The sequence below is a fragment of the Chionomys nivalis genome, chromosome 8 (genome assembly GCF_950005125.1).
Source record: "Chionomys nivalis chromosome 8, mChiNiv1.1, whole genome shotgun sequence".
Classification (NCBI taxonomy): Eukaryota; Metazoa; Chordata; class Mammalia; order Rodentia; family Cricetidae; genus Chionomys; species Chionomys nivalis.
In genome coordinates, this window is record NC_080093.1 from 76,113,444 (window position 1) to 76,129,263 (window position 15,820).

General features: G+C 40.4%; 1 protein-coding gene across 1 annotated transcript in view; it reads right to left on the reverse strand.

Moving 5' to 3' along the window:
* The window catches only part of Mosmo (modulator of smoothened), a 63,018-nt gene that overhangs the window by 33,745 nt on the left and 13,453 nt on the right, over nucleotides 1-15,820 (reverse strand). The window lies entirely within an intron of this gene.

Genomic DNA, 15,820 nt, shown 5'->3' on the forward strand with positions numbered 1-15,820 from the left:
ACAAACCAAACCAAAAGAGACTGGGAAGACTGAGACAGGAGGATAACCAGAATTTTAAGGCCAACCTGGGCTTCATGGCAAGACCCTATCTCAAACTAACTAACCAAGAAATCCATATCTACTATGTTTAATGCAGAGAGAATAAACATTTTCCAAGACCAAGAGTAAGACAAGGATGTTTCCAATGAAGTTCTAGCAGGAACAATCAAGAAAGAAAATTAAATCATTTAAAATACTACCAGAAGTAATAAACTCACAGGAAGCATGATCAACATACAAAACAAAGTACATTCCTCTATATGAGCAATTAATATGCCAATATTTAAGAAACTAGTGCCTTTATAACAGTAATTCTTCCAAACCACAAGAAAAACACATGGGTATAAACTAAACAAAGTAAGTAATAACTTCTCATTTCCAGTCAGCATGTAAGGGCTGAGAATTGTCATCCACTCACAGAACAAGGAGAGTGTTGAACAAACTAAACGCCAACAGTTCTTAAATCCATTGGAGAACAGGGGTCACCTGTAAAACTGGACAGACAGACAGCTGCAATGAGTTTACTAAGACAGAAGCACTAATATTTCTATGTGGTGGTGAACGCCTGTAATCTTGGAAGCAGAGAGACAGAGCCAAGTGAGTCACAAGTTAGTTCCAGGCTACAAGACAAGAACCCATCTCACAGAACAAACAAAATCGGGATGAAAAGCTGGGCATGGAGAAGAAAAACCTGAGCTGTAACCTGACAGGCTCCTGAGGGCTGTGTGGTCAAGTCTGAGAGTAGGAAATTCCAAGAGGGCCCAGCCTGTGGTGCGAGGAGCCAACTTCCTTGAGTTTGTCTCTAGGAGCTTTTTAGGGCCCCCCTAGTGATGATCAACAAGGGATCGCCTCATACACACAACTGGTGAAAGGGAAAAGTAACTGTATTGAAATAAGCCCAGAATATCTGTTCTTAAACAAACAACAACAAACAAACAAACAAACAAACTGACTGAAAAGAAATCTTTTCACTGGAACCTAACTAGGCAGCCATCTCAAAAAAGAAGGCACGTTACCACACCTTAACTGAATAGCCAACTCTTCCAGCCTCTTGTCTCAGAGGGGAAAGGACCAGGAAACACCTGTGAGGGCCATGACCCAGAACACAGGCATTCCTGAGACTGCAACCTAATTACGGGATCACGGAATGCTTTTATGCCCTCTGTCATCATAGGGCTCCTACAGGCTATAAGGTAGAGAACAGTAGCTCTCAGGCCTTATTTAAGAAGTCTCTAGCAGATGAAGGGATGGCACACTAACGGACAGCACTTGCTGCTATTGCAGGGGATCAGAATTTAGTTTCCAGTACCCATGTCAGGCAGCTCAGAACTGCCTGCTAACCGCAGCTCCAAAGGTCTCTGTTGTCCTCATCTGGCCTCTGACATCTTCCTCTGGACACTCATATGCATATGAGCACAAACACAGACACATTAAAGAAAAAAAACATGACAAATCTTCTTTAAAAGCCCTTAAAACCCATAGAAATAAAGGAGGACAAAGTCTATACATATAGTCAAAGTGCAGAACATCAAAAAGAAACTGGCAACTTCCCACATTACTCATAGGCAAGTATAAGAGTGGTGTGGGAAGTACTTCTGTATATGTGTTACTTTTATTGGTTAATGAATAAAGCTGCTTTGGCCTATAGCAGGGCAGAATATAGCCAGACTGAAAAAGAGGTAGGCGGAATCAAGAGATACCATGTAGTCGCCAAAGGAGACAGACACCAGGAACTTTACCGGTAAACCACGAGCCTCATGGTAAAATACAAAATAATAGGAATGGGTTAATTTAAGATGTAAGAGTTAGTTAGGATTATGCTAGAGTCATTGGCCAAGCAGTGTTGTAATTAATATTATTAGTTTCTATGTTACTATTTGGGTCTGGGCAGCCAGGAAATGAATGAGCAGTCTCCACCTACATAGGAGTGACTGGAACCACACTGAAACAGGCCTACTGCTCCCTGAACAGCCAGAGAATTACTACCCTACTCAGCAATATCACTGCTAGGTATATATGCATGAGAAATAAAAATCTCTGTCCATATGAAAATGTGTATGGATATTAATTTTCATAACAGGATCATTATAATGGCCATAAAGATGGAAATAACCCAAATATCCATTAACAACAAGGTACCAGTTAGAATAAGAAAACTGTAGAATGTATCCATGAATTGCAACCAAGAGGAATTAAATTTTCATGCATGCTACTATATGGATACTACCTGAAAATGTTATGCAAAATACCAATGATAAAAGAGCACATATTATGATTCCCTTTATATGAACTCTACAAGGTAGAAAACAGTCAGAAAGTAGATTAGCTGGGGTAGGTGGGGGGAGGACTAAGAGCTCTACAATTGGCTAAGTCTAAGCTGATGCTGGATGCACAGCTGTGACCACACAATCCAGAGAGCATCAAACCGTACATTGTAAGGTATGGGTTGAATGGCATACGCATGTATCTCAGGAAACCTCTTACAATAAAGCCATGCCCTTCATGGTTCAGGGCCTGTGTCCCTGTCCACGGTCACTGACACCAGCCTTCACAGTGCAGTTCAGTAACACACCAAGCTTCCAAGCTCCTACATGAAAATGTAGTGGGGAGTGGAGAGGCCTCTACGGCCTTGCATGCATGTTTCCATCTACCCAGGACACTCAGGTCCCTTCTTTCTTTGTCCAGTTCATACATGATCTTTAGATATTGCCTTATTCATGAATTTATATATAAATGTAGAAGCCAGGCATGGTGGCACATCCCTTTAATCCCAGTATTTGGGAAGCAGGGGCAGGTGGTGAGTTTGAGGCCAGCCTAGCCTACAGGGCAATTTCCAGGACAGCCAGAGATACACAAATAAACCCCATCTCAAAAAACAGAATCAAACCAAACCAAGCCAAACAACCAAAAAAAAAAAAAAAAACCATTTACATGGGGCTGGAAAGATGGCTTAGTAGTTAAGAGCACTGAGTGCTCTTCCAGAGGACCTAGGTTCAATTCCCACATGGCAGCTCACAACTTCCTCTAACTCCAGTTCTAGGGATCTGTCACCCTCACAGACATCCACACAGGCAAAACACCAATGCACATATAATAAAATAAAGTCAATCATTTAAAAAAACAAATAACTTTAAAAGTTTTAAGTAATAACAATTAAAGAAAAACAGGCCATGAATTTGGGAGGAAGGATATATGAAAAGGGTGGCAGGGAGGAGAGGTATGAAATGACACAACTATTTTAATGAAAAATAAATATACATATTTAATTTTTTAGAAGGAGGGGAACTGCTGTTTGTCCTGTAGTCGTTGCTGACCTTCCATGTCTCAGAGCAATCAGTGAGCTTCCACAGCAGAAAGCACCTGGAGCTGTCTCAGTGCTGTCCTCAGTGGCTTCCCAATGACCCGTTTAGTTGTTTGGATCACCTACTAGACTCGGCCTATTTTCTTGTGTCTGGGCCTACAGAAAGTAAATGACAGGTACTTTTTGAAGATTAGTATAAACCAATCATGTTTTGTGAACCTCTGCCATCTCATAATAAGGGTTAAAAAAAGTCCCCTTCTAAGAAGAGTCACATAATATTGGAAATATTTAATGCTAAAGAAAAAAGTACTGACTCATAATTTAACTAACAAAATACATGAGGTATTAACATTCAGACATGCTGCCGGGCGATGGTGGTGCACGCCTTTAATCCCAGCACTTGGGAGGCAGAGGCAGGCGGATCTCTGTGAGTTCGAGACCAGCCTGGTCTACAGAGCTAGTTCCAGGACAGGCTCCAAAGCCACAGAGAAACCCTGTCTCGAAAAAAACCAAAACCAAAACAAAACAAAACAGAACATTCAGACATGCTAAGCAAACTCTGAAATGGCAAAATAATGATCTGTCTTATGTGGATAAGCATTTTTCAGATATATCCATGTTTAAATTGACAGGAAAATAGAGATTTTTAAATAAGTCTTTTATTTATTCTTTGACAACTTTGTAAGATGTATACAGTGTGACTTATTAGGGTTTTTATTGCTGTTAAGAGACACGATGACCACTGCAGCTCATAAAGGAAAACATTTAACTGGAGCTGGCTTACAGTTCAGTTTAGTCTGTTATCATCATGGTAGGAAGCACAGTGAATGGCAGACACGGTGCTAGAGAAGGAGCTGAGAGTTCTTCATCTGCATTGGCAGGCAGCTGGGAGACCCAGGACCTGGCTTGAGCATCTGAAACTCGGAAGCCCACAGTCAGTGACGCGTGTCACACAAAGCCACACCTACTCCAACAAGGCCATACTTCCCAATAGTGCCACTCCCTATACCTTATTATGGGGGTCATTTTCATTCAAACCACCACACAATGTATTTGATCACCTCCACCTCCCCATTCCCACTCTCTTCCTACTTCTAATATATCCCTCCTCACTTTCATGTGCATCCCCAACAACCTCCCTCCCCATGTTTGTTGTGATCCAATGAGTCCAACTGGTATTGCCTGTTGGAATGTGGACTGATCTTGTTGGTTTGACCTTGTGCAGGTGACCACAGCTGCAGTGAACTCCAGACTGCAACAGCTATATCATGACCAAAAGACAGCAGGAAAATCCAGCTTTGATTCTCAAATACTTCTTCACATTTGAATCTTCTCCTGCAGTGATGCATGACAGGTTGTAAATATCTACTTACGGGAAGTACTGCAAAATTAAGCCCAAGAGAATACTAGCTTGGTGCATTCTTACCAATGATGGTTCAGGACAGTTAGTATAGATTCCATCTAGAGTCTGAAATGACATGTGATGGCCTTTGTATAGATTTTCTTCATGGTTAATAGACTTGAAAAGCATTTTGCCAGGAAAATTTCAGAATTTGGGCTGAGGAAACCATCTTTCTACACTATCAGTAGTTTTTGTGAAGATGCTTAGCAATTTGATAATTAAGAAATTCCCTTCCAGAGGACCAAACACTTGCCTAAAAGCCTCTGAAAATGCAATAGAATATTTTCTTTTGAGCAGATCTCAGTGTGTAGAGTTCCAGGCCAGCTGATGCTAAATATCACATTTTGAAGTCTAAATTAATGGAAAAGTAAAAGTTGAAAACAGAAGAGTTCTAAACAAAGGTAAAGCAGCTTTCCTTAAACCACAAACCAGCAATAATACACATGACATTACGGTGAGCTGATTTCTCGCCGCCGGGCAGGTGACAGGGCCAGTAGACTGAATGGCAACTCAACCGAGGAGGAACTACAGGAACCCTCTTTCATTTATGAATCATGCTTACATCTAACAGTTCAGAGAAAGAAAGCTTTCATAATCAGAGGTATTTCAAATGTCAGGAATGTACATTAAACAATCTGCCTTTGTGCCTTTAAAAAGCATGAACACTACAGAAGGGCGGAGAAGAAATGCTCTGGTGACATGTGCTCACTCAAGTTCTCAGGGGAGGAAAGCTAACTGAAGGGTAAACGCAGAGCAAGAGCTGTGTGATCTATAGTCTGAGAAGCAAAGTTTTGAAACATCAAACTTAAAAGAAATACCATGAAGTAAATTATATATAGCAATTCCAAAAGCAGACTCAGTATGCTAATAGGTCAGTTAAAAAGGAAGCAGTTGTTTCAGAAATAAGCTTAAAATAAACTTTGATTTTTTTGAGTATTCAATTGTGTTTCTGATGTTAAAAAAATCCTTTCTCAATCCCTGAGTTCTTATTGATAATGGGGCTGCAATGATTACAACACATACATTAAAACTTCTACTGCATGCAACTAAATAGTTACAATAAAAAGGCACATTTATAGTTATATGTGTAGTAGTTACAGGATTTAATGCCACGTGGCCATAGTGGCCAACCTGTAATTCCAGCATTTTGAAGGAGAAGACAGGGGATCCCAGGAGCAAGATGGCTAGAGAGAATAGCTGTATAGGAGCTCTCTGGGATCAGTTGAAATTCTGCCTCAATGAATAGGGTGGACAGTGACTGAGAAAGACTTCCAACTTCAACTTCAGGTCTCCACACCATGTACAGGTACACAAACACATCTGTACACACATGAATACACATATATTTGCATGAAAATGTGTATAGTATCCACATGTTCCACAACCTAGGATTCAACCAATCCCATATCGAAAATATTCAAGGGGTAAGGCAAGAGAACAAAACTGCACCTATGCTGAGGATACTAACAGCTTATATTTTTCCTTGCCATTAACCCCTAAAACATTACAATGCACAACCATTTACTCAGCTTTTCCACTGCATTATGCATCATAAATAATTGAGATGAAAAAGCAAACAGAAGGACAGTCTGGTTTATTAGCAGATAGTATTCAGTATTACATCACAGACTTGGGCATCATGGCAGTGGCTGCTGACCCTAATCACCCATGGGCACTGAAGAATGAATGCATACATACATGTATATAACGCTCAGTAAAATGATTCTATTCTGGAAACTGGAAAACAAGAATGAAAATTGCTGTGGGAATTCTTTTCTGCTAATAGCTTTTTGGATAGCAGCCTTAGGGTATGGTTTTGTGTGAGAATATGATCTCTTATGAAGGAGAGGAAGGGTGTCTTGCTTTCTTGGGAGGTGGGAGCAGAAGCAAGCTTGTGCAGCTGTTCACATCTCTCCAGTAAAGCGGCGGGACATGGCAGCTTCCACCTTGTTCTGTATTCTTTGAGTCTGTTTCCCTTTGAATTCCCATTTCCTTTTCTGTCCCATAATAAAGACAATTTGTAACTCTTGCATTCTCTCTCGCTTTAGAAAATCTGGATAGTTTAATTGAAAGTAAAAATTTCTATTATCACCTATATATACTTTTGTTTTCTGGGTGAGAGACCATGTATTTCTTGAATTGGATGGTAGCACCTAGGAAAATAACAACTCACTGTGAATCTAGAAACGTGCAGGTATAATGAAAACTGTATTCAGATGTTCTACTCAGGGTTATGGTTAACGAGCCATAATAAAGGCCCTGGAGATGATCTGTTGGCTTAGCCTGCCAAGTATCTGCAAAGGACAGAGACATTTTCATACTGAGGTAGAGTTGCTGCAGGCAAGGACTAGGGCAAGAAACAAATTAGAGATTCAGTCTTCTTGGGATTGCACAATGGAGTAGGTGTTTAGCAGTTTTCTTTCTCACTTCTCAAATGGGATCTCAAGTGTTTCAGTTCAGGAAAAAAAAAAAAAAACTAGTTCTGTCCTCAATTCTACCTTAAAATGCTAATACTGAAATAAAGGCCACACAGGCTGGGGAGATGCCTCAGTGGTGAAGTACTTTCTGTGCAAGTGTGAGGACTGGAGTTCAGATTCTAAGAACCCAGGCATCCCAGGATAAAGATGGCTAGAGAGACTAGCTGTATAGGAGCTCTCTGGGTTCAGCTAAAATTCTGCCGCAATGAATAGGGTGATTAAAAAGACTTCCAACTTCGACCCCAGGTCTCCTCACATGTGTACAGGTACGCAAACACACCTGCACACACACAATACACATACACACATGTACACATAAAGAAAATAAAGGCCACTCAAAAATCACTCACAAAGTTAGAGAAAAGGGGATAATAGTTGTCAGTATACTGCCAACACTGACAGTATACTGAGTGCTTCTGAGAGCCACAATACAGTATTGTGGGCTCATTTAACTCTCAATTTAACTGAACAAGGGACCTAATAACAAGTTACGTACTTAGTTGTTAGCTAGGAAGAACTGGTTAGGAAATGCACCAGGTATGTTTCCAGCCGGGTTCACAGTTTATTATTTGGGTATATCTGGCAGAACAGTTCAATTTTTCTTGATTATTTATCTAAAGACAAAATCTTAGAAACCCCAGCAAAGACATTTCATCAATACTGACATTTACAAGGCGGGACATTTCCCATGAAGAGCTATTTTGGACAGAAAACTGTAAAGTAATCTAGTGCTTCTGTACTTAATAAAGTAAGTATAGTACTACTTTATAGTTTTAGTCCTGATCAAAAGCACATTTTCAAATTAATATAGTTGCCAATCTTACTTCCTTTTAAAATTCTAGACTTCATGACAATTTCTCTGATATATTACATAAAATTACTTTTTAGAGCCACACATTGCAATGACTTCTCGAGGGTAGTTTAAAAAAATGAAATTCCATTTGATTAAGCTCATTAAAGAAGAAATTTTTCAAAATAATGTAATTTAAAAATTGTTTGGAGACTTATCACATAAAATAAGAAACATCCAACCAAAATTGTCAGCAGTTCTGTTCCTCCCATCAGTTTACTCAGTGCAACCCAGCAGTGGCCTAGCTCCCCAAGTCATTTACACTTTCCCTAATCATCCCCTTTCCACAGGACACAGAGTTCAGTAACAACTGGCTAGTACACTTTTATTTCATCACTATTTTATTTGCCTTCCTTAATGGGTGAACCATCTCAAAATAGGTCCCCCCCAATCTCATGCAAACCCACAGATCCAAACTGCATTCATTACCACTCCCTTCCTCCGTCTCTACATTGTCTCACACAAACACAAATTATCAATAAATCAGTTCCAGCACATAAAATTACTTAGTTATTGGTATCAGACAGATCTAAAATTAAACGATCCTGGCACCAGTTAAAACTCAGGAAACTAGTTGCTGGTGAAGTAGAAGGAATGAGAATGTAGACCAAAACTGTCAGGTAATCTTAAGAGATTATCAACTGCTCTTTGAGAAGGCAGAGTTGTAAAAGGTGGGTATGGTTGCAGGGAATGATTCTTTTGTGGGAGGGTAGGGGCGCAGGGTTTCTCTGTATACAGCTCTGGCTATCTTGGAACTCTGTAGAAGAGACTGAACTTGAACTCAGAAATCTGCACCTGCCTCTGCCTCCCAAGTGCTGGGATTAAAGGCTTGTGCCACCATGCCTTTAGAGAAGGTTCAAAACTGTGGTTCGAATGCTCCCAGTAAAGGAAGGGGAGTACTAAACAGACCAGGGTGCTGGGGCAGGACTCACCTGAAACGACGCCATAGATTCCTTCTCTGAGCATGAGCGCCTCTAGGACTGCACCTACAGGGCAGTGTTTCTCTGAAATTCTTTTTGTCCTCAGGCTGTATCTCATTAAGGGAACACAACCAAAGTTCTCTGTCCAAATGCCACAGATCACCTGAGCAGGTAAAGGCTCTTGCTGCCTAGTCGGACAAGCTAGTCTGGTTCCCAGGACCCACATGGCAGTGTAAGCAGAGGACGGACTCCCAAGGCTGTGCTCTTGTCACCACATGCATGCCACCCCCCACAAATAACAGAACTTTTAAGTATTTGTTGTTGTTTGGAGACAGGATCTCTCTATGTAGCCCTGGCTGTCCTGGAACTCACTATGTACACCAGGCTAGCCTCAAATTTACAGAGATCACCTGCCTCTGCCTCCTGTAATAAAGTTTTTTTTTTTTAAGCTAAATAAGTTAACTTTTTTCCTTAATAGTCACATTATCAATTTGGTATATATTTCTGTTACTCAATTTTAATTTGTATTCGGTGTTAGAATTTACTTTTTGTATAAGTTTTTAAGTTTTTGAATATATGAAACACATACATAATTCAAACAGAAAGAACTCCTAATTCACTAAAGTGGTGGCTCTGTTCTCATATAAGCTCTGCATCGGCTGGAATGCCTATTCCAGTGCGGCGACATCTACACTTAAAACATAAAAGTGTCAGTGGTGGCGCACGCCTTTAATCCCATCACTCGGGAGGCAGAGGCAGGCGGATCTCTGTGAGTTCGAGACCAGCCTGGTCTACAAGAGCTAGTTCCAGGACAGGCTCCAAAACCACAGAGAAACCCTGTCAAAAAACCAAAAACCAAAACAAAACAAAACATAAAAGTGCACAGTATTTATAGTCAACTCTAAGACAGCTGCTTGTAGCTACTAAAAAGACTATAGCTATGGTGGCGCACGCCTTTAACCCCAGAACTTAGAAGGCAGAGGCAGGTGGATCTCTGTGAGTTCAAGGCCAGCCTGGTCTACAAAGTGAGTTCTAAGATAGTCAGAGCTGCACAGGGAAACCCTGTTTCAAAACCAAAATCAAAACAAAAAAAAAAGTTCTTCAAGAGTTAGCCCCATAAATTTTGTGTGTGTGCACACGTGTAATCCTCAAACAGACCTTTGAGCTATGTCGCCCATGAACACATGCTAAGGAATGGCCCAGGCAGAATCTGACCTCTAGCTCCAGACACCAGCTCTGTATGATGATGTAGAGGACTGAATTTCGGGGTCTTAAATTTTTTGGTCATAGTAAAAGGTTTCTGAAAACCCAATAAACAAAAATCAGACAACAACCCTGAGGTGTTTTCAGTCATGCTGGCCTGTGTTCTGCACCCTTGTTTCTAAACACATTTGCATTAAATGTTGTCTTTCCAGCAAAGCGAAGAACACTGGCTGAGATACCTCAGTTCAGGTTTGAGACTCCTCTATGTTGTGGACTGTGGTGTTTTTATTGTACACACAGACATTTCTGAACATAATGGAAAACAAAGACTTTTAGTGTTTTCCTGTTATTCTTCAGCATTTATCAAATTAAGTTATCTTTGGAGTACACTATGTCAAAAAATGTTTGATTTTAAAAACTGAGTTGCTGACTTCAGTCTCATTAATGAAAAGTCATCAAATGAATTTTGGCATGGGATTAGGACAGAATTGCCAAGCACTCCTGCAATGCAGGGCCTACATCTGCCATTTTGTACTGTGTATTATGTGAAGTAGCATTCTCAGCACTGACAATCATCAAACCAAAATACTGATCAACTGAAAAATGTTGATGACGCTCTATGCCTTACAGTAGCAAATATTCAGCCAAGACGGAATTCTCCATGCAAAATAAGTACGTCCTTCTCATCAATATGTAAATTTGCTTTTGTCTTTGTTATACAGTAAAATTATATGTATACTAACGGGTTATTTTAAAAATAAATTACTTGGGGCTGGAAAGATAGCTCAGTGGTTAAGAATATGACAGCATGGGTTTAGTTTCCAGCACACTTGTCTGGTAGCTCATAATTAATTGCCTGTAACTCCAGCTCCAGGGGATGCCACACCCTTTCCTGGCCTCTGTGGACACTGCACTCATGTGTGGACACACATACACACACACACACACACACAATTAAAAACATAAATCTTAGAATAAGTGTGACTAATTACAATGTTGAATGTTTAGTTTGCACACTTCTTCCACAAGCCTACTATGATGCTTCATACTGTCCACTCGACAGGGTCTAGAACCACCTATGAGATAAATCTCGGGCATGTCTATAAGGAGTTTTAGAAAGGGTTAATTGATGTCAGAAGACTCAACCTAAATGTGGGCGACACCATTCCAGGGGCAAAGGTCCTTGACTGTATAAAGAGGAGCTACAAACCAATTCATCTATCTCTGATGCAATACAAAATAAAATAAAATAAAATAAAATTGAAAACGTTTTGCAGATACAAAATGCTGCCTGCTTCTACCTTCCCTGCACGACAGACTGACTCTCAAACTGTAAGTCAAAACAAGCCTCCCCTTTCTTAAGCTGCATTTGTCAGGTATTTTGTTAAAGCAATGAGGAAAATTAACACATACATCTACATACGTGGCTCCTGGTGCAATGGGGTTGCTATTGGAGTGTAAACATGAGCAATCTGCCCTCCCTCAATCCCCAAATACAGGGTCTTGCTTTGAACCCCTAGCTGGCCTGGGCTGTGCAGTCCAGGGCAGCCTCTAAATTGTACTGCTCCTCCTTGCCTAGGATCCCAAATGCCGGGACTACGGTGTGCTCTCCTATGCTTTTCCCTTGCATTCTTAGCTAACCACATACTTCTTGCTATAAATGTGTGTCATAGGACATAAAACTTCTATGGAGCAACTAAGAAATATGCATCCTTAGGAAAACCACTATATCATACTTTCCCATGATTAATACAATTTTCAAAGATACTAGATAAATACGCCCTGAATCTCTTGTGTGTCTATGCATGTATGAATATTATGTTGTAATAAAAGTGGCGGGGCTGCGTCCCCAGCACCTGGCCGCCCGCATGGCTTTACCTGAAATAATTACACGGAAACTGTATTCTTTTAAACACTGTTTGGCCCATTAGTTTTAACCTCTTATTGGCTAGCTCTTACATATTGAGCTAACCCATTTCTGATATTCTGTGTAGCCCCACGAGGTGGCTTACCAGGGAGATCTTAACCTGCGTCCGTGTCTGGTGGGAGAATCATGGCGACTGCCTGATTCGGCTTCTTTCTCCCAGCACTCTGTTCTGTTTACTCCGCCTATCTTAATTCTACCCTATCAGAGGCAGTTTCTTTATTAATTAACCAATGAAAGCAACAGATAGAAAGATGACCCTCCTCCATCAATTCCCCTTTTTCTGTTTAAACAAAAAAGGCTTTCATTTTAACATAGTAAAATTACATATAACAAAACAGTTATAAAGCAAGAATTACAGTTACAATATTTATATCTATTTTATCTTTTATCATAATTAAGGAAAACTATAATTATCTATCTATTCTTCAACTCCATCAAAGACTCCAGAAGGATATAATATTACCCAAGCAAACAAGAAATCCAAAACTCTAGAAATGACAGAGACATCTCGCTGCCTGTACAGTCACCCAAAGTTCCTCTGTACCGTTGGGGCATCCATCTTCAGCCTTCAGGCCCATAGTATCCAGCAGACTCTTCCATGAAGCAGGAAATTTCAAAGACAGTTCAGTCATTTTCTGCTGTGTCCTGCAGAATGTCTTGCAGACTCTTTCATGAGTCAGGAACCCCAAAAGACCTCTCACCTTTAGGCAAGTTCAGCAGTCCTCTCTCTGCGGGTTTCGCGACCAGTTTATGCAACAGTCCAGGCAAGTGCAGTTTCTTGCCCATATGGCTATCAAACTCCATAAGGAGCCTCTTCGATGCCCATCTTCCTCTTGAAGTAGATTGGTGCTGCCAGGAGCAGACGTGTCTCATTGTCATGAAAAGCCTTAAGTTATTAAAATATTTTAAATGCCATATTCTGCAGTCTTTGAAAGATATGAAGAATGCCTATTTTTTTTTTTTTTTTTTTTTTGGTTTTTCGAGACAGGGTTTCTCTGTGGTTTTGGAACCTGTCCTAGAACTAGCTCTTGTAGACCAGGCTGGTCTCGAACTCACAGAGATCCACCTGCCTCTGCCTCCCAAGTGCTGGGATTAAAGGCGTGCGCCACCACCGCCCAGCGAAGAATGCCTATATAACTGAAATATATCTCTATATATCCAGAAAATCTAACATGATTACAAGCTTTACTATTATCTATGATTATCCATTAGCAACCTATATTTCCTAATTATACATTACATTTTTAAATGAACTACACTAATACCTTAATTAAGAGCAGAAATACATATATATATAACAAAATTGATCTTAAAATCTATGCCAATGAAAATTATTCATATCTATATCATATCCCCCTTTAAATGTAAAAGAACATTTATAAACAATATTTGGGAATATGGGCGCAATTATTTCTCTTCAAACTGCTTCCTGCTGAATGGGGGCATCGTTAATTAGGTCTTTCATGGTATAACCTATGTGCCAGGATCATCTCAGTTGGCAGTTGAGTAAAGTAATTTTTTGAGGGTGTTCACAGCAACCTTTCAGGAGGGCGTGGTCTATCATACCATATTGGGATAGATGCAATCCACAGGGTATCATCCTCTGTGAAAACAAAAGAAGACCCTCTCCAAAGCATCATATCCTTAGACCCAAATTCTGAAATCATGATACCTTTAGAACATACATGTAGTTTGGCAGACCACACAATGAAATGTCTCTCTGTATTTAGCTCCTTCACAGTCAAAAATTTTAAAGAAAACACAATGTACATAATCCAGACTCTCTGTAAATTTTCCATTGTTACGTGGCTTATTTTTCTTTATTTCTTTTAATCTACAACTATCTGTACTCTGTCTCTTTAAAGACTTTACCCTTTTTTTTAAACCATTAACTTTATTCTCTATATATTTTTCTTTTCTCTCTCAAGCCTACGTACACTCATCCAACAATGTGGTCTTTTATGTCTGAATCTGTTTTATTGTGAATCTGTAATTTTTTTACTATCCAGGAGCATTTCTTAAAATGTTAAGCAGTTCTTAAAAACTTAAGTTGCAACATGTACAGGTAATACGTTACCACCTGTGTCCTGCCCAGTCTAAACCTTAACTGCGCTGTTATTACGGTAATTACGGTAGTTCCTGCCTGAGACCAGCACAGTTCAGCATGGTGGAGCTGAGCTGCTCCTGCCTCAGAACCATTTGGTGCCCCTGAGCCACACACAGTTCCAGGCACACAGCAGTCCACATTGCCATCAAGCAAGCCGTAGCACTTTACTCCAAATGCTCCATTCAAAAGCTCTGTATCCCGCAGGAGCCAGACAGAGATAGCGATGGCGGCACAGCCCAGAAAGCCGGCATTTTAAAACAGCCAGTTTTTTCCTGCTGCTGAGTCAGGACAATTTCTTTGCGGCACGCAACCCACAAACAGCAAAAAGCTGTCTTAAATTTTCTCTCTCTCCCTTTCAAGCCCTCTCAGGTTTTACGTGGAGTTCATTAGCACGTTGGGTGCCACTCTGTTGTAATAAGAGCGGCGGGGCTGCGTCCCCGGCACCCGGCCGCCTGCATGGCTTTACCTGAAATAATTACACGGAAACTGTATTCTTTTAAACACTGTTTGGCCCATTAGTTTTAACCTCTTATTGGCTAGCTCTTACATATTGAGCTAACCCATTTCTGATATTCTGTGTAGCCCCACGAGGTGGCTTACCAGGGAGATCTTAACTTGCGTCTGTGTCAGGTGGGAGAATCATGGCGACTGCCTGATTCAACTTCTTTCTCCCAGCATTCTGTTCTGTTTACTCTGCCTATCTTAATTCTACCCTATCAGAGGTCAAGCAGTTTCTTTATTAATTAACCAATGAAAGCAACAGATAGAAAGATGATCCTCCTCCATCAATATTAGTCCAAAACAATTGCATTAGTCAATAAATTCAATCAACATTTATTAAAAAAAACCTCCTTCAAGCCCAATTGAAGTGACTGAATATTCAGACAGACAGATAAATTAGAATTATATAGCAGCATGGGGAAAGGGCAAGGACTTGTCAGAAAAGCACGCAGTTAATAAATTTCTGGCATGTCAAAAAGAGAAGCAGACTAACAGAAAGGGAGCTACTGTCCCTGTATCAACATGGGCAAAAGATGGTCTTTTTATTACAGAAATGAATGGATTCTCCAAAAATACCCAGCAAAACCACCAGGTCAGAAAACCAGCAGCTGAGTTCAGGAACAGGCTGTGCATCAAGTCAGTGGGAACTGAGCACTGGGAACAGCACTTTCCGACTGGGTATGGACTGCTTGAATAGTCAGATTGGGAACTTGCTGCAACTGGCTCTTAAGAAAGAGGGCAGAGAACAGTGAGCCATGAAGGAGAATAAACACGCTATTATAGTTAACTCTGGGCTAAAAAGGGACAAAAGTATTGTCAACCACTTCCAGAGGCAGAAAATAAATAAAAGAAATAGCACAGTGCAGGGAAACCTATAATGCACCTACCATCTCTGATAACAAGAATGTTAAATCTTAAGTGCAAAGTTAGTTCATTTAAAGCAGACACTGTACACTGACTACCAGTGTAATCGTAAATGGTTATAGGTGGGTATTAGAAACAGTCCTCTCAATTTCCCAGGGTGATCTGACACACAAGGAGGGCTTGTCTTCTGATCTAAAATTTAGAGTGGGGTTCCAAGAGAAGCCCATTC